At 38.2% G+C, this 19,172-nt stretch overlaps 1 long non-coding RNA gene across 2 annotated transcripts; it reads left to right on the plus strand.

Annotated features, from left to right (window-relative positions):
- The first annotated feature begins 10,935 nt into the window (after nt 1-10,935).
- On the plus strand, nt 10,936-15,518 carry LOC140924763 (uncharacterized). Of its 2 annotated transcripts, XR_012164334.1 has the most exons (4): nt 10,936-11,096; nt 11,504-11,662; nt 15,002-15,079; nt 15,445-15,518. It is a non-coding gene; the product is annotated as an uncharacterized lncRNA (long non-coding RNA). The 2 variants fall into 2 exon arrangements; XR_012164335.1 differs by lacking the exon at nt 11,504-11,662.
- The last annotated feature ends 3,654 nt before the right edge of the window (nt 15,519-19,172 follow it).

The following is a 19,172-nucleotide window of genomic DNA, read 5'->3' on the forward strand; positions in this document are numbered from 1 at the left end:
AAAATTTTACATCAAGTTATTTGTACACCGAAAAATAGCAGTCATGTTCGATCACAGTAGATTAGGCCTGGAAAACAAAAAGACCTATTCGTGTATTGTATTTGCATTAGCTGTAGCATCATAATGTGGCATTCACCAGTCTCTCCAACATTGCTCCGTTAGAGAGACTATGGATAATTGGACAACCCCGAAATATAATTTTAAGAAACACATGGGCCACGATAGTCCTTGGTGGCAGCCAATTTACACGTTGCATTCCTCTGTCTAAAAGAGAGGCCAAAATAAAAATCAGGCCGTATTTTTTGTGTTCGACAAGTTTAGTTTACTAGAAAATCTTGGCGACGAATCTGGTGGCGTGTAAACCAGTCTTTTAAACATACTTTTTCTTATCACGTCTCAGGTAAACAGTACACAGACCTCGGACAGAATTTGTACTTTTTTGCCCTATTTAAACCTATAATTCCGCAGTTTTTCACAATTTTGCAAGAGAATTTGCACTCATTCAATATCCACGACGATCAAAGCACACAACAAATTATAGCATTGAATTATAAAACGTTTTCTGTTAGAAAAATCTGCTCCTATGTGATATGCGGGGTAATAATTATGGGCTTTTAATGAAAACGATAAAAAAATTCCCAAAATCACTTTTCGGCCAGCCGGACGGGTTCTCACTTTTGATAGGCACCAAATTTGCAGTGCGATTAATAGAGTTACCATAGACGCTTCAACATGATAGATAAATTGTTATGTTCAGGTTTTATTTCCCTTTATTCATTAAACTGTGTATGATTTTGTTATGTGTAATCTTTAAAAGCGAGTGATATTTACGCGCGGCGTTTTGAGTATTCCTACATGCGATGTTTATGTTCGACTGGAAACAACCGGTGCAGCGATGAAAATTGCGAGAGGGACTACTAACAATCAATTAAATAAGTTTAATTCGGTGAAACATGTACAGAGACAATAATTTTCATTCACGAAGAGAAGTATTGAGAGTAAAGTGTCTCAGAAAATCATGAGTCAGGCAAGCATAAGCTTATTTATGTTTTAAGTCGGCTTCCCGGTGTTCGCTCTTTTTCAAGATGAACTAGAGGCAAGAAAATCGCTCAGAGCTTTCTGTTTACAGCCAAAATAATAACTAAATAATCTTCGGAACCTTTTCTTTGAATTTGCGGGTCAAAAAATGTCTAAAGGCTTTTTAAACCTGATATTATTGTAGGTTAGATCATTGCTCGTGTTTTAACTTAAGCCGCATAAACCATACGCTCGACTTCAGGAAACCGAAAAAAAAAAAACACATCAAAAACAATAATGGCTCAGGCTTACCAGTGGAGATGCTGCTTCTGAAGGTCATCAAGTGTTCCAGAATCGCTTGAGACTTTTCAACGTTCTTACGCCTCAAGCAAGGACAAGTGAGTAAGCTCATTTTTGAAAACGATGCCATCCGAAATCGGATTTCCAATGACTTTGACAAGCGGTGCATTTGTCAACAAAAAGCGCAATAAACAAACCAGCCACGAATTACAGAACACTCTTGATAGCAGCTGTATTTCATTTTGTACACCAAGTAGAAAAAGACAGTTTAAAACATCACAAGATGACACAAAAATCTCTCAGCTCCAGCTATCAGTAAGCAAGTTTCCAGATGCTGCAATAATTTTTCCGCATACACTCACCTGTCAAATTTTGACCAATCAGAACATAAATATTGGACGTAGAGCGTGATCAACGCGTGACAGTGAGAAAAGTAAAAAGCGATTGCCTTCCCTGCATGTAAATGTAAAAGCCGGTTGAATTTTCGTGTCCGAGATCAGTTCGAAATCAACATTTTAAAAGTGCGGCTCATGAAACACGACTTATTTCATATGCATTTATTTTAAAAAAATTGAACTTGAGCCTGCGATCATTTGAAAAGTATCAACTTGTCAGCGAATACCTTCAAAATATTACTCGAACTCAGAGGGTCGATACCTGAGCCCGCAATACGGTCAGGCGATACTGGTCAGCAGAAACACTGTTTTGACAGCTGTCAATTAATCAGAACATGGATGTACAATAACAGGTTGCAGGCTCCCAAACTAGTTAGAAAGTGTGAGATTAAACATTGGTATGCCTGTGGTGCGGACGGACGGAAGGTCGGGGGGTCGGTGTACGCTCACGTGATTGCCGAATTTTCTAGGATGGATAGATTTTCTACAAAGCTATGGGGCTTCGAATTGAGCCCGTGATCAAATAAAATATCAGCGCAAAACTTTAAACACTACGTGACCTCAATAGATAGAAAAATGAGCCCGCGATCCACTCAGGTGATGATGGTCAGCGTATACTCTAGTTTGACAGCTGTCAATTAACCTTCATTAGAATGGCGAATATTCGAATTAACAGACTACGAGTGTGAGTAGGACATTTCCGTCCGGCATGTAGTGGAAAATGCCAGATCGTGTACCTGAGCGAACCTGAGCCCTCGTTATTAGCTTTCTGATAGCGGTCTGCACATGTCCCATTTTGACAGCTGTCAATTGACCTTAATTTGGTCTGCCAATGTAACTTTAAACGACTGTCAGCCAACTGACAGCCTTGCCCGGCGTAGTTTTGTTTTTATGTTGAATTGGTAAGTGTGACATATTATATCAGCTTATATATAGGGAAAAAACGACTGGTCTTTTACCTGAGCCCGCGAGACAGTCATGTGATAATTGTCAGCGGATGTCTGATTTTGACAGCTGTCAATCTAATCGTACTCATACGGATGGCTTACATAACTAAGAGGCTAGTCAAGTTGTGCAAGATCTATTGTGACATTTGACATCGGCTTACATGAAGTGTGTGTACGGACGGGCGTACGCTACGTCATAACCAAATTTTCTGGGATGGATAGTTTACCAAATTTTCTTACCCATGGTGCTCCGCTGCGCGCGCTTCGCGCGCGGGAGCTCCGCTATAAGTAAGTAAGTAAGTATACCCAAATGGCAAGTTATTAATTGTCTAAAATTGCATGGCACGGTCTGACAACAAAAAGGGCTATTATGGACAATTGTTATCATGGTAATTAATGTCAACATCGAATAAACTAAAATTTTCAAGTAACACGATTTTCACAACCTGTTTTCAACACACCAGTTATTACAGGATATTGGCGCGTACAAACAATAGATAGCGTATTCTGCATTCCGGAGTCCGGTAGTCCGGCGTCACAGATTCCATCATTTAGGTAGAGTCTAAAGTCAAAGATAGAGGGTGTTCGAACAGGTGGTTGTTTTCCGTACATATAGGCGGATTGTCAGTGATTCTTCTTGTCCTTTGAGAATCATTTTGTTCCCTCTGACTACAACTTATTTCAAAGACTTCGAATGTTCGGTGAAAAGCCGACACTTTTAATTTTGCAATGTTTCAAGATGTTTCATTATCTCGTCACGAAGTAACGCCACAGAGTACCAGACGAAACTGGAGCAGCAAATCTGGACTAAAGCATCTGAGAGATGTGTATGTAACATTTATTCACTGTCTTTTATCCTTTTTGGCTCTTGTTGCACCTACAAGTTGGACCGACCGAAGTTTTGAACTAAATCTTTTCCTCCTTGTGTTTCCTCAAGCGTTCCATAAAATATCCATCAAAACGTCCATAAATAACACAGAAAACATGCCTCAGGTGACACTTTCTAACAATTCCGCTATTAGTATCGATAATGAGGCTTCTGATTTGTGACTTCTCACCAACTTTGTGCTATTTTTGTTTAAAAATCGAATGTTACGTTTCTTCCAATTTTGGTCAAATGACAAATAAGCGTCAAGTCAGATGTACATAATAGACGTCATTATTGATAAAGGATGAGATTGCCCAAATATTTTATGATTGATTTGATAATCTTAAAGATGTCTTTCAAAGAATATGTAAGAATTAAGTACATAGGTTGTTGCTCATGGGAGATGTTAGCCACTAAAATACCTTAAATTTAGGGTTTGGTCAAAACAGTGAGAAGATCGAACTAGAGAGTAAAACTAAATTACTGAGTATTAAGTCTGATAAACATAGAATATGATAAAGTTGATTAGATTTGAAGTTGTCTTTTCTACTTGTTGAACAGCCAAACAAAAGTTAGCTAATTAATTATGAAAAAATGAGTAGATTTTGTCATTTTTAGGGGGAGTCGCTGTAAATCCCAGGGAATTCAATATTGCGACCTTATTTTTTGTCGAGGTCATAATATCTCACCACACCCATCAATTGTGCCAAGTTTGAGCGAAATCCGTGATTTGAGCATTATCACCCCCTGCCTGGTTCTCTCATGGACACACTCTTAATTTTGTAAACAGTTCCGTTATTTTATCTCCGGTGTTACGAGTCAAGCATGTTCCAGGGATTGCGATAAGTGCGTATAGCACACAAAACTGACGCCCTTGAACTGTTATTGGGACAATGTTACCACAGCCCTCAAAAAGAAAATCATTTTTTATAAGTCACAACAAAGGAGGGAGGTATCTGAGTAGTTGTCAGATGGGAAAAAATTTCGTGATCACTTTAGCTTCAGGTCACCTCGCGGTGCATTGCCAAAACAATACCCGGCGAGAAACATGAGCAGCAATTTGAAAAAATATCCGTACTACGCGTAGTGGCGTAGCTTTATGCGTAATCTTTCTTTGCAGTACGTAACAAATTATTGGGCTAAATGAAAAGAATTTATGAACACTGATATGCATTTGCAACTACTGTTTGCTGTGTCTTTTTATACTTCCCATTACAGTAAACTTAGCTAGCAGCCATTTCATTTATTCTTTCTTGTAAGACCTTTTCCTCAACAGACACTGTTGTTGTCCAATTATTGTCCAGAAACAAAGAAAGTTTTGTTACTAAAAGAAAACAGTTATAATAGCTTTTTACTAACATCTAGTTCATGAGTAAATCTTAAGTACAACTAGGCTGTAGTAGCGTAGTACACTGTATGACGAGTCTTACTATATAAACCGAAGTAAATCTTAAGTACAAGTAGACCGTAAGCGTAATAGCGTTGTACACTGTATGAGAAAGTCAATATCCTTTACAGGTAGGCCGTAGTAGCGTAGTACACGGTATCAATTCTTACTATATAAACCGAAGTAAATCTTAAGTACGAGGAGGCTGTACTAGTGTAGTAGCGTAGTACACTGTATCACAAGTCTTACTATATAAACCGAAGTAAATCTTAATTACAAGTAGCCCGTACTAGCGTAGTAGCGTTGTACACTGTATGACAAGTCTTACAATACAAAAAAGAAAGTCAATATTCTTTACAGGTAGGCCGTAATAGCGTAGTACACGATATCAAGTCTTACTATATAAACCGAAGCCGAAATCTTAAGTACAAGGAGTCTGTACTAGCGTAGTTGCGTAGTAACTGTATGACGACTATTACCATAAAAAAAGCAGAAGTCAATATTCTTTACAACTAGGCCGTAGTAGCGTAGAACACGGTATCACAAGTCTTACAAAATAAACCGAAGTAAATCTTAAGTACAAGTAGGCCGTAGTAGTGTAGTTTGTAGCGTAGTAAACTGTACAGTAGGACGACTGTTACGATAAAAAAAAAAAAAAAAACAGAAGTCAAGCTATTCTTTACAACTAGGCCGTAGTAGCGTAGTAGCGTAGTAGCGTAGTACAAGGTATCACAAGTCTTACTATATAAACCGTAGTAAATGTTAAGTACAAGTAGGCCGTAGTAGCGTAGTAGCGTAGTACACTGTATGACGACTATAGCTATTACTATACAAAAAGAAAATCAATATTCTTTACACGCAAGCCGTAGTAGCGTAGAAGCGTAGTACATAGTCTGGCGTGTCTTGCTGTACCCTCACAAAGGACGTACTGGAGAGGAGAAGTCGTCATGTTGCTATGGCAGCAAAATTTTTGGATGACAACGAACCAAAAACGTCTCTTACAAAGTGACTTCAAACTGTTTCAAACTTCATCGATCTAATTCAGGTTTATTTCATTCGTTAAATGTTTCTGGAGTAGAATCCGAAAGTCTGACCGTATCTGACCTTAGAAGACAAACCAAATTTTTTTTGCTGTGTTCAGAAATTTCTTATACAGCGGGCGCGTGAAATTAGGAAGTTCTCTATAGATGCGAAAGAGCAGCTTAATACCTTGTGTGTGATAATTTTTAAGGGCACTATACCTAGTACACGCGGGTCGTGTAGCTCGTCCAAGTGACACCCACCCCTTAAATAACAATTATTTAAAATAGTTATTTAATTAACCTATTAATTTTCAATCAAGTCTAATCTCTCCTTAGTACATGCTGGGACGTGTGTGTCGTTCAAGTGACACCTGCCCCTTTGATAACGATTTCCTACTGTCCTATTCTTGCTGAAAACAGGACATTTGATAGCCAATCAGATTTGAGAATTTTGTTCTCGCTATGTTTAACTTACTAGTAAGAGTAAGGTGTACTAGTTTCCCCGAGGTAAGAGTTATTGAAGAGTAATGAGTCTATTAACATTCAGGACTACGTTCACACTACGCTATTCAGGACTACGTTCACCCGAACAGTCAAATTCAACCTACTTTTGAAATGACTCCTGGGTTCAAACCTTTCACAGTGTCTATTAACACTTGCTTTCTTGTTTTGTGTTAAATACCCTTCCCGTCTTTGCAGTTTCGAGAGCAAGAAGTTCTGAGATCTTCATTTTTTCTCAGAACGCACTATCGTCAAATACCTAGGGGTTCTGTGTTAACTTGAACTGGTGGTGCTGTTCAAATTCTTTTCACTTGATTCGCTTCATCACTTTTTTTCATACCCCCGTTTCACCCAGTCTTGTCCTCGTAGTTTTTGCTGGCGTTTTTCAGCTAGGAGAAGGTCCCAGCGATTGCTCTTTCAGTGAAAATACCGACGCAGATCATCATTTTTCGTCACTACACCTCAAAATAAATGAAAGGATGCAAATTCACCAAAAGGGTATTTGTATTGTGGGGAGAAAGTTTCGGTTTGAATAATATTAATAAGAGTTTTGAGAACCAAGACTTTGAAAAATATGTATTCATTTGTATCGTATATCATCGAAGAGCAGGTGATTCAATTTCCCGTGTTCCATGCACTTTCTCATATAAATTGATAAAAATACCTTGTCCACTAAACGTCCTCAGACTGCCATGCTTTTTCATCATTTGTGGGACATGATAAATCATGTTATGCACGTATGGCGTAATAATGATGGTCTGCATATATCCTGGGCAACTGCCTGACATGCATGGCGACCATGTCCTTTCCCCAACTCAGTGCCTGCAGCAACAAACCAATAATTGAATTTTTTTTATTTGGCACAGTCTTTGTACAGTGTTGAAGCCTTTAAGATTCTTTTGTAGTTCTTTAAATTTAGTGGAAATGTAGAAATCTTTCTCAGGTACTTGGCAATATACATGTACCAACCTTTCTTTCCAAGGTTTTTATGTCGTTTCCTTGTTGAGGTACTCCAGCAGCTCTCTGTTGTTCTTTGCATTGAAACCAAAGAAATTTATGGGTATTAGTAAGTTTCTTGGTTAGTCCTTCAAGTGTGTAAAAATCGTTAAGCTTTAAAACAGCAGCAGACGGTTCATTTTGCATTCACAAGAAGGTTAAACGTGACAATTACAAGAGCGTTGCTGTCTTCTGGTTTGAGATCGAGAGTTTTGTTCAGTTCCAAGGTGCACTTAACAAGCATAGTGGATACATCTTTCAAGTCCACAAAACGTTGGGGGAGTACAATGTGTCGAAGTAAGTTGATATTTTTCTTGTTATACTTATAAATTATGTACTTTCATAGAAACTTTGGGAATGTACAATATATCTTCTGACTTATGAAATGTTGGAGTGCGAGAGAATTTTGCGCCCAGGACTAAGCTCTCTGTTAACGTCTTCAAATCATTTTTACGTGCGAGTGCTATTAGGACAGGAAGGCGTAGAAAAACAAGTATGTGTAGTTTAAGCTACTTCAAATTGGATTAGTCCAAAGAAAGGTCAAAGCACAAAGGCAGTTTCCAAATGAAAATCTGAGCATGTTTTAGTTCGGGTCGGTAAAGAAGGGTTCTCCAGCGCCTGAAGGGTAATTAAATTAGGTTTTTTTAAATACTAATTAAAACACGAAATGACATTCTACGAGGCTTATTATGGCCACATTTCCAGGCTCCGTAATATTTAAATACGTCGTGAAAACAAAATGTCATTACGAAAGTCCAAATGGTGGCTCGCATCACTGAGTGGGCAACAAAAACTTGTTTTGCGGCATTACATCGGGATGTTGTTCAAACCTTGCAAGAAATCAGAAGGTTGTTGCAAGTTGCGAAGAGTTGTTGCAGAAAGTGGTTCTTCTTTTGGCAAAAAAATCTGTACATGTTTACTTGGCACATTTTACCGGCCCAGTTTATGGCGTGACTCAATCAAATTATAAGTCATTATTCATGCAACTTATCTTTTTAAATATGCATTTAATCGCAATATCTTAAGTGTTTCTTCGCGTTTGTTTCATTTTTTTCGAAGACATGATTTACATTATCTTTTGTATATTTTTTCTAGATGGAGTTCTATGATATACTTTTTTTAAAGCTACTGCTTTTGTAAATTTTTAATTAACATAGTCAGTAATCAAAATTAATTAATAATATTATAATTATTTTTAATGTAATGTGCCTAGGGCAGCAACTATTTAGAAAAACACTGTAATAAATTGTTAGTAAAGGTAATAGCATGATTTGTGGTGATACTTGGCATAAATACCACAAGTGATATTTCAAAATTGTTATACGTAATTTCACGAGCCGTCAGGCTGGTAAAATATGAGACAGTTTTGAAGTATCACGAGTGGTATTGTAGTTGCCTTAGCTCCTTACATTGCCTCTCTTCGCCCAGGTGAATAAATAGGTACTGGCGACATATTGCAGGAATGGGAGGGGAGGGGGTAACACTGCGATGGACTATTTGGACTAACATCCCACTCAGGGGGGAGTGTGTTGCATGTTGCAAAAACCTCGTTAATCTCAGGGAGTATGGGTTTTGTCAGGGACGGTGGAGCCCTGGGGTGCTGAAAACAAAAGGCTTTAGCCCCCCTCCACCCACTTCACCCAGTATATAAAACAAAAAGACTTAATACGTAGAGGTTCTTCTCAGCCTCCCTCCTTCAAGTCATTAGCAGCCCCCCCCCCCCCCCCCCCAAACCCCCCTTCCCCCTCCCCGCCACTTGGGAAACTTTTTCACCTTCCCTATTCCTTGGCTCGTTTCCGACTTTACCAGTTTACCCAGTTCAAACTAAATTTACATTATTTGTTTATTTATGCAGTTACCTTAGTAGCGGGGCTGTACGGCATGTTTCCAGAATATCCTACCTTAGTTTACACTAAAGAATTGCTTTTCCGGATGCCCAGGCTATTTTTGATCGGAAGCAATCTTTGATAACCTATCTATTTCAGGCCACACAACGGTGGGCACTCTTATACATGTTCCAAGCTTCCAAAAGCAGCTGTGGGTTTGCATGAACATTACCCTGACCTCGTTGAACAGATCTCCTCTTGATTTTCAGCAGTTTAACCATTTTAAGTATTAGAAGGTGTGTTTATGCGTACGTATGCTAAATCTTGTGTGAGAAGAAAGAGCTTTTATAGTAAAAGTGAACTCCAGATGTTGATGTTATCGTTGATCATGATTTCCGGCGGCCTTATTTGTGTATCAAAACTGTACACAAATATGGCGTCTCCTAGCCTGCGTAGCAAGCGTTTCCTTGCGAGTTCGTCGAGAAAGTTGGGACGAGAGCAAAAAAAGGAATGACAGGGGAGGGGGAGGGGATTTTTTTTTTTTGCTCCCGCTCTTACTTTCGCGCAATAACTCGATTGGAAACGCTTGCTACGCAGGCTAGGCGTCTCCATACAAAGTCTACAATGGTGCGTGAAATGTTTCGGCAAATAACTCGGAAACTGTGGGCCACATAGACCTGAGACTTGGAAAAATTGTTTATATATCAGTCTGTTGTAACACTTGATTTTCTTGGTTTTTTCCACTGGACGGTTTTCAATTTTTTTGTGTGTGCCGTATTTATTGTGTGACAGTGAAACGGGATCGATAGGCCATTTGCACTAAGAGGTCATGTGACATCGTTTTTATTAAAATGAAAGTTATATGATTTTGCCTTCGAAAAACGATTAGGGGGTCGTATCTTAAACAAAATAATGGTGATTTGGTTTTTCAAAACCCGTACCATTTTCTTAAAATGAGTAAGTTCGTCGCTGGTCACGTGACTAAAATGTAATTTTTAAAATCATGAATTACCTCTTTCTGAACACAAATTTTGCACTTAAACTTCAAGGAAAATGTTGAAAAGATGATGTGGTAACGTTTACAGCCCATCTGAGCGTAACCATAAAACGTTTAACAAGATATAAGAAAAAAGTACTTTTGGCAGCCATATTGGAGGGCAAGAGCATGCCCTTCAACATGGCGGCCAATACAACTCGTACTACTTTGTTGAAAAATCAAAGTCCTACGAAATATCTCCCTTAAATGCGTCTCCTCTCAAATTTCGGGTGTAAGATAATTTCTACGTCCATCAGCAAGATTCCAACTCATTGTTTAAAGGAAGCATTGGTCACTTGACCTCTTAGTGCAAGTGGCCTATTGAAGACATTGAAGGGCCTCTGCAACCTCGTCCCCTAAGTCCCCTATAGGCGCAAAACAACGAGAAGAGCTGGGGTAGGGAGGGGGGGAGATGATCTCAGTCTCCATTTCTTTTTCTCCGTTTTCTTTAGTTCGAGCCACTCGCCACTGTATTCGATTCGAACTACATGTATATCTGAACTACCTTTATTCATCTTGAACCTCGCTGTCGATATACCTTTGCATATACCTCCCAAGTTTCTCCCAAGTACGTTTCCCTAACCTCCTATCCCCAGGTTCCCTCATCATGCGAGTTACGTCATGATATATTTTCCAAATGCCTGTCAACAGGATAAATTTCGTCTGGACACTTCAAGCGCTTTGTTAGCACATTTTACTTTCAGTTTCCCCTGTTTTACGTGGAGCGAAGACTACTATTCGGAAAGCCCGCAATCAGTTAACAGTTTACAGCACAATTCCTGTCAGAGCATCAACAGAAACGTGAGTACCCATTTCTGTAAAGATCTATAGTCATGATCAATTTAACTTATTTTAAAACTGTTTGATCCTGGCGCACCGAAAGGCAGGCAATGTTAGTAAAGATAGAAGTTTAGCTCAGACTGCCATAGCTTGGTTGGATCAGGGTTGTTTTAAAGGCCGTTTCTACCATTATAGCTAGTGTTTTTAATGCTGAATTTCTCGAAGAACGAGCAACCCGAAGAATGACGTATCCCAAAATCTTTGAATTCATGCTCAATTTTCAACTCCTTCAACGATCATTCTCTTTTCATCTGTCTCAGGAAGGGATGGTATACTGCTGATCGGTTCTGCAAACACGACCGTCATATTTCAACCCGTATAAAGCTATTTATGTCTGTGAAACTTTGTCTACTTTGACCTATCAACAGGATAAATTTCGTCTGGACACTTGATAGCGCTTTGTTGGCACATTTCACTTTCAATTTCTCCTGTTTTACGTGGAGCGAAGACTACTATTCGGAAAGCCCGCAATCAGTTAACAGTTTAAAAAAATACAGCACAATTCCTGTCAGAGCATTAATAGAAACGTGAGTACCCATTTCTGTATAGATCTGTATAGTCATGATCAATTTAACTCAATTTAAAATTGTTTGATCCTGGCTTACCGAAAGGCATGCAGTTTTAGTAAAGAAGGAGTGTCTTGATGGGGACACAAATGTCAGTTGTCAGTTAAGACTTTGGCCATTTGTTAACTGACAACCGACAATTTTAGGCTTTTTGTCGGTTGTCAGTTAAATGATTATTAATATTAACTATGAAACTTATTTGTTTATTTTTTTTTATCGAAATTTAGCTTAAAGAGCACAAATAATGTGAACTAAACATCAAATTCGAAAACTGATGCAATGGTGTCACAGTTTTTATCAGTTTTGCTATTGAAAGCATTTCAAGTGGCCCTCAATTTCTCAAGTCACATAAACGTTTTTGCTTGCCAGAGTCGAACATGTCCAACCATTTTTTTTTTTGAAAAAGCTAAAATTTATACCTTCAAGGACGTAGATTGTAAGAAAGACCACCAAGAAGGACCATATCTGAATCACCTCGGTAAAAAACTTACAATTGCTTTTAAAACGCCCTCATTAGCAGCCATCGTGTATGCTGGCACATTCGAGAGGAGAGTAAATTTGAGATCATTGCATGGTCATTTACAACGGATATAATGGTACATGACACACATGGGATTTACAGTAAACCATTAACAAAATATAACACTTTTGAAGCGTCCTGCTGCCAAAATTAGCCATATAAACCATGATAAACGCACATTTCATCACATCATTTTACGAAAAGAGTAGAAAAATGCTATTGAAAAGCCTCATAAAAGGTTGTTGCAGAAAGTAAAGGTCCTTTGCCATTTGCCAGTAAAACCCAAGGCAAATGTCAGTTGTCACATAAATTTTAGGCGCGATTTGCCAGTTGTCAGTTAACCCCATTAGGACCCTCAAGAAGGGGTGGCGAATGGTAAAATGCGAGACTCGCCAAGACACTGAGATCCTAGTTAGAAATTTGACCCAGGGACTCTTCGGTAAAAAGTTTCAAGACTCAAAAAAAGTAAAAACAAACCATGCAGAAACAAGACTTCAAGACTTATCGAAAACGTTTCCAAGATTTCAAGATCCTGCCAAAATTTTCCAAGACCCACGTTGTTCGAGGTACCATTTGCCAGCCGTTAAAGATAGAAGTCTAGCTCAGACTACCATAGCTTGGTTGGATCAGGGTTGTTTTAAAGGCTGTTTCTACCATAGGTACATGTAGTGTCTTTAATGCTGAATTTCCTGAAGAATGAGCAACCTGAAGAAAGAGATATCCCAAAAGTTCGTCTGTAGAATCTTTAAATTCATGCTCAATTTTCAACTCCTTCAACTTGAGATCTGACTTGAGAGAATATTCTCTTTTCATCTGTTTCAAGAAGGGATGGTATACTGCTGATCGGTTCTGCATACTCGACTGTCATAATAATATTTCAAACCGTATGAAGCCATTTATGTCTGTGAAACTTTGACTAGTCTTTTAGTTAAAACCAAAACAGATTAGAGGCAGACACAACTTTAAGACAACTAAAAATAGGGACTTTAAGACGGTAGGCTGGGACGGTTGGATGCGTATACGGGCGGCCTGGGGCCATGACGGTAAGAAGGCGCGAAATTTTTCAATTTAAGATCGGACAACAAAACAGAGGACGGTGAAGTCATGTGCGAAACTCGCTTGTAATTTCTTTCGCAGAAGGCTAAATTACTGAAGAAGAGTTTCTTATTTTATACGAAGAATACCAATCAGAAGAATAAGGGTACAAATTAATTAATTTTTATTTGAACTTTCAAGTTTACTAAGACAACACCTTTTGAGCAAAAGAAATCTTTTCTTGATGAAAATACAGTTTTAAGTTATAAAAAAGACGGCTACAATCATCACTGTTAGGCCCAGTTGAAACGTCGAACTTCTCACGTGCCGAAACTAAAGCACAAATTACTAAAATTTATTTTCACTTGATTAAAGTATTTTAGACAATTGAACATCGTGAAAATAATCGAGTTCAACTACACTTTAAGTTCGACTCCAGAATCAACCTCGAACCATTTGGGTCGACCAAAATAGGTAATAAGTTCGGTACATGAAAAGATCAATGTTTGAACTGGGCCTTTCCTTTCTTTTTGGCAATTTTCCTCTGCCATGGCGGACGACACTTGGTAGAAAAAGCTGAGAAAACAATTCCAAGAGTTTCTACTACTCATGGAGTCACTTCTGAAAGGTTAAGATTTTTCAGCACTGCTGAAAAAAAATACCGTAAAATTCCAAAAATAAGCCCTGGGGCTTATATTTTTCAAAGGCCCTTTTTGAGGGGTTTATTTTTGGTGGGGCTTATATTCGGAGGGGCTTATCTACGGAGGGAAGTTTGCGTTTCAAAATCGATTGGGCTGGCCTTATAGTTGGAAGTAATTTACTGTTTTTGCTATGTTTTACTTTGTATTTGAGGACAATTTTCCAAGTACAAGCCCCCGGGGGGCTTATATTTGGAGGGGCTTATACATGGAGGGGCTTATTTTCGGAATTTTACGGTATGTCAAAACTATAATCATGGTACGGCATTTGACGGATTTCAAGTAGGAATGTTCTGTAAAACCTGCCAAGGAATGTCAACGCCAAAATCATTAACATGGTGCCGGTGTTAAAGTTTATTGAATCTAATTTGATTTTCGGCTGATTCAACGTTAAAGTAAAGTTCTATTAATTTTAGTCGACCCGCATTTCATCTAGACTGCTACACAGCTGCTTTAGTGTTGTCACGCAACGCTCCTTCCCACAAACGGCTGGTGAGAATCAAACCACATTCCTTTCCCACGGTTAGCCAATTAGAATTCAGCTCCCATTTTCTGGAAGGTGTTCATGCCACATTTGCGGTACGGTAACTTGTCCAATTACAGGCAAACGGCTTGTCTTTTATCAATACCCCATGTGTGAATGACAGAACAATCAAAATCGTCTTGTAAAAACAAGCAATCAACTGGAGTAGTGTTGTTGTAGTCCTATTCACAATTTATAAGATAAGCAGCAACAGCATGCTAGCAAGTCGAGCAAATGTGGTGCACAACATGGATGTGCCTATAAAGTTGCTGTGTATAGTTTCAGGAAATCGCTCATCAATAATTTATAAGATTGCTTTTGATTGAATCAGTACCCTTGAGAGTACGTAGCAACGCAATAAGGACATCCTGCACATGAAATTCATCATACATATGCATGTTAAAAAGAACCAACCGATCCTGGTAAGAGTCTTCTAGGCCTATCAAAACATTGTTTTCACTTGGAACTCTTTTAACTGCTTAGAATAAACTTTTCTGCAAATTAAACCTTTTCTTTGCTTGCAGACACATTCAGCGACGATTGACTGATTGAGTTGTCAAAAATTGAGAAGCTTGTTCGCTACCTCACACCCTGGGCCTCAGGTATTGTCAAGTTTCTTATACATGATTGGTTTGTTCGTTAGACCACAAACACAAAGGGAAAGGAATGTGGTTCAATTCTAAGCAGCCATTTGTGGGGAGGAGCATTGCGTGATGACACTAAAAACGGCTGTGTAGCAGACTGCATTTCATGACACTTTCCCTTCTTTCTGCGAAATTTGAGAATAAACCATTGAAAGATGTAGTCAGAACAGTAGCAAACCAAAGACACAACATACTCTTGAAGGACCCGTGAAAGGTCATGAAAGAGAAGAATCGAGTAAACCCTAAAACTTCTGATAATCCTCTTTTTTTGGTCGCCTGCCTTGTTTGTTTGTAAACTTGACTTTCACTTTCCTTTTCTACAGGCTAAACAGTATAGAGACGAAGACATTGTACCATTTAACCTGAGTGCTCTCAGCTAAATTAAATACAAAAAAGCTTAAGTACAGCATTTCGTTGTATACATTTTGCAACACTCCACTGTATTTTGCATAATAAATCAATAAGGGAACTTCATAATCCCAAAATTGATCAAAATCATAATCATGATTATAATTGTCGAAAACCGTTGGGCTTCACTTTTTTTGCTTTCTCCAATTGTAATGCTGTTCCTTGCTGGGATTCAAATCCAAATCAGGTAGCTAAATAAAGGGAAGGCTTTAAGATGTTTTGGGTAGGGTTGGTGCCCATGGGGTAATTTTTTTTTTGGATTGAAATTTCCCAGAAGTAAGAAAAATTATCTGGGTGGACTCAAGAAGATAGTTTATGATGAAAAAATGTTATGGTTCTAGCCTGTGTGGCAGGTGCAAAAAGGGAAGGGGAAGGGAGAAATGAGCAAAAGCGGGGAAATGGTCCCTTACCCTCTCTCCCCAATCCCCCTCCCTTTTTCCCACACAGGCTATTGTGGTTCCTCCCTCGCTACTCAATGATTCCTCATGACTAGTGGGGTAAGGATTAATCAAATTCTTGATTAATCACGGTTATAAAACGACAATTCAGTTCGATTCACGATTCTTTGGTTCGATTTTTGCACACCTTTTCCAGGGTGCTCTCAGTGAGTTATTTTATTGTAAAATCAGAATCCAGAACTCTTTAAAATGTGTGTTTTTGATTGACGAGCAAAGAAGATAGCAGTTCGTGTGCCATTTTGTGTTGCCTAGTAAAAATGCTGTCCTTCAACCACCCCTTGAGAATTTCTAAATAAGGCAAACCATGTGCAATGCGCTCTTTGTCAGGTTCTCAAACAATGGTGACGAACTAAGTGACGGTGAATCCTCCTGCCCCTGTTTCTATTCTCAAATTGAGGGTTTATGGTTCCATGTTGTTTACATTATGCGTTATGTTATAAGAATTAAGAAACATTTACTTAATGAAATTGAAATAGTCAAAATCGAAAGGCAGTAATCGAAATCAAATTGAATTGCAAGGAATATGAATTGTTACAGTCCCCTGCTCATGACCTCAACCTCATTCCCAGGGTTTTTCTTCTATGTGTCCCTGCTGAGGGAGGGAGAGAACCTTGGAACCTCGACGGGTAGGAGAGAGAACCTGGGAACAAGGTTGGCATGACTTCAGGTTGTCTATGTTGTTCTGTCTGTAAAAAACGCTGGCCTAAGTGACTGTACATTATCTGATTCTTGCAATTAGCTAACCTGTTGCCTGACTTCTCTTACCAACGGTCGCTCCGCATTTTTTAGTAGATATCCACCTCAAAAAAATGGAGCATTATTTAATATATTTTTTGGTTTCAAGGCATTAAGGTTCAAGGTAAAATAAATATATGAAATGAAGAGTAAAATTATTGATAAGTTTTTTCTAGTCAATTTCGCAAAGAATAAAAAAATAGATTTGTGAAAATGGCACTTCAAATATTAAAAAAACCCTTACATTTCTGATTCAGGTAAATAGTGTAAAATCAGTGGAATTTTTGGCCTTTGAATCTTGCAAAGGATATTGAAAAAATATATCTGTAACTTATGATAACATACTTGTAGCTGTCTTGAAATGTCAAATTAATGTCAAGATACTTGATATTTTTATCACACTGTGGGCAGCAAGGGAAAGAAGTTAAGGCTCTGGTAACAGGGTGCATTTGTATAGTCCATAATACAAAAGGTAAACTAAACATGCACACAAACCTCTATTAAGCGGCTCTTCTCAAAAGAGAGGAGAAGTGTGACATCAAGGTAGGGACTGTACAATAATTATCAGGAGGGGGGCTGAAAAACCAGTTGGGGGGTGTGGGGTATATTAAGTAAAAATAATGCCAAGATAGGGGGGCTCAAATTTAATTTACTCTTATTACAGGGGGGCCCTAACTTTCATTTTATGTCATGTGCCTTTGCATTAAATTGTAAAAACAATTCAACATGCATTGTAAAACTCCTGTTTTCACAAGCTGCGAGCTTCCACTTTTCCCCTTTTCTTTTCTGCCCTTTCCTTTTTCTTGCTTCAGATGTTGTGGACTTAGTGCCAATCTAGTACCCAGAGTCTTCAGGCTTTTTGGTCAGCAGGGCAATGCCAAAAAGACTCTGGGGACATCAAATCTCGACCACAGAAATCCTGCAGTTCCGGTTGTTCTGCACATGCCTGATCAGTTCTTAAACGGAAGTAAAATCTTCCAGAACAGCAACAGGAGATCTGAAGTATACTGAACTTTCTGTTTCGGAAAATTTTTAACAATGAATCATGATTCGCAACAAAATATTGGAAGAAAAAGGGAGAAACATAAATTCTAATCACTAAGTACTCACTGTAATTAATATACTCTTCGTAACCTTTGTGTTGTTCGTTTTATTTCAGTAGAATCAAAATTAACCCAAGCGTTTTTTTCGTGTAGTGTTGCAATTTTAAAACATTATCATATTATTTATTTTGTTCTTAAAGCTGTATTTAAAGGCTCAGATCACATCCTAATCTAATGTTTCACTTTTTGCCTTTTGTGATCCACTAAGAGCATCAACAAAGCCTATGATATGTTACAGATGTTATTACGAGCCAAGAAAACTGCATGCATAGGCCGAATGATACAAAAATTAAATACATCTAAATAGTTTTCAATTCATTTGTTGCGCTGTTATACTGTATCAAAACTATAATAATAATACATTGATTACTGTGCATTATTTTAGTAGATCCTTTACCTAAGAATTATTTTCTAAAAGACACATTTTGTTGATAACTTTTGTGTGTCAAGAGTATAAAAATCCTATCGAATATACACTGATGATCAACAAAGGAATTATCTGTCACTCTGGCACAGTGGATATGGGAAAATCAAAACATATATTAATAATGGTAAAAAAAAAATCAATATTGCCATTTCTGGTAACTCCTTGGAATAAAAGTGAACAAAAGTAGCTTCACACAGCATGATGTCTCCGAGTCTCTTGACTCAAGCACCCAAGTTGCCATAGGCTGTGCAAGCTTTTATTGGCTTATGTTTTTGGAGTGTAGCTACTCAGATTTTAAATCTCTGTGGATGGTACTGTCTAGTCACATGCTACTTCTTCAGGGACTGGGAGCTCCAAACCATTTACCACTGTATGCATTAACAGTCTAGCTTCCATCCTTCTTTGCCTCAGTGGCAGCCGAAAATTAAATAAAATAATATAAGCTTGGTTGCGTGACTGTCCAGGTGTAAGTTTAGGCATTTTCAAACCTTTCTGCACTGCACCATTGCACCCCTTTGATTTTGCTTTTACTTGTTTTCTCATGTATGGATTCCATGCATGCATACTCTTAACTAAATAAGGTATGCCAATAGTGGCAAATATATTCACCCTATAATGTAGCTCCTTTAATTTCTCCAGGAGTAGATAATGAGACTCAGCAGGGGGGGGGGAGGTGGTAAGTTGATGCATTATGTTTGGGTTTAGTCTCTGTTTTACATGGTAAAAGAATTTTTTGCATCACAAATTTCAGTATGCTCATGATCCTTTTTGTTTCCTTGCAAATGACTTCCTCGTGGATACAAGCTCTAGATAAAGCATGAGATGTTTTTAGACATTGTTGATTGCTAAAGATTTAGATCTTTTAAGTATACTGCTTTTCATATTAATTACATTGATCACAGTCTATTAATGTCTCAAAA

The sequence above is a fragment of the Porites lutea genome, chromosome 14 (genome assembly GCF_958299795.1).
Source record: "Porites lutea chromosome 14, jaPorLute2.1, whole genome shotgun sequence".
NCBI classification, from domain to species: Eukaryota; Metazoa; Cnidaria; class Anthozoa; order Scleractinia; family Poritidae; genus Porites; species Porites lutea.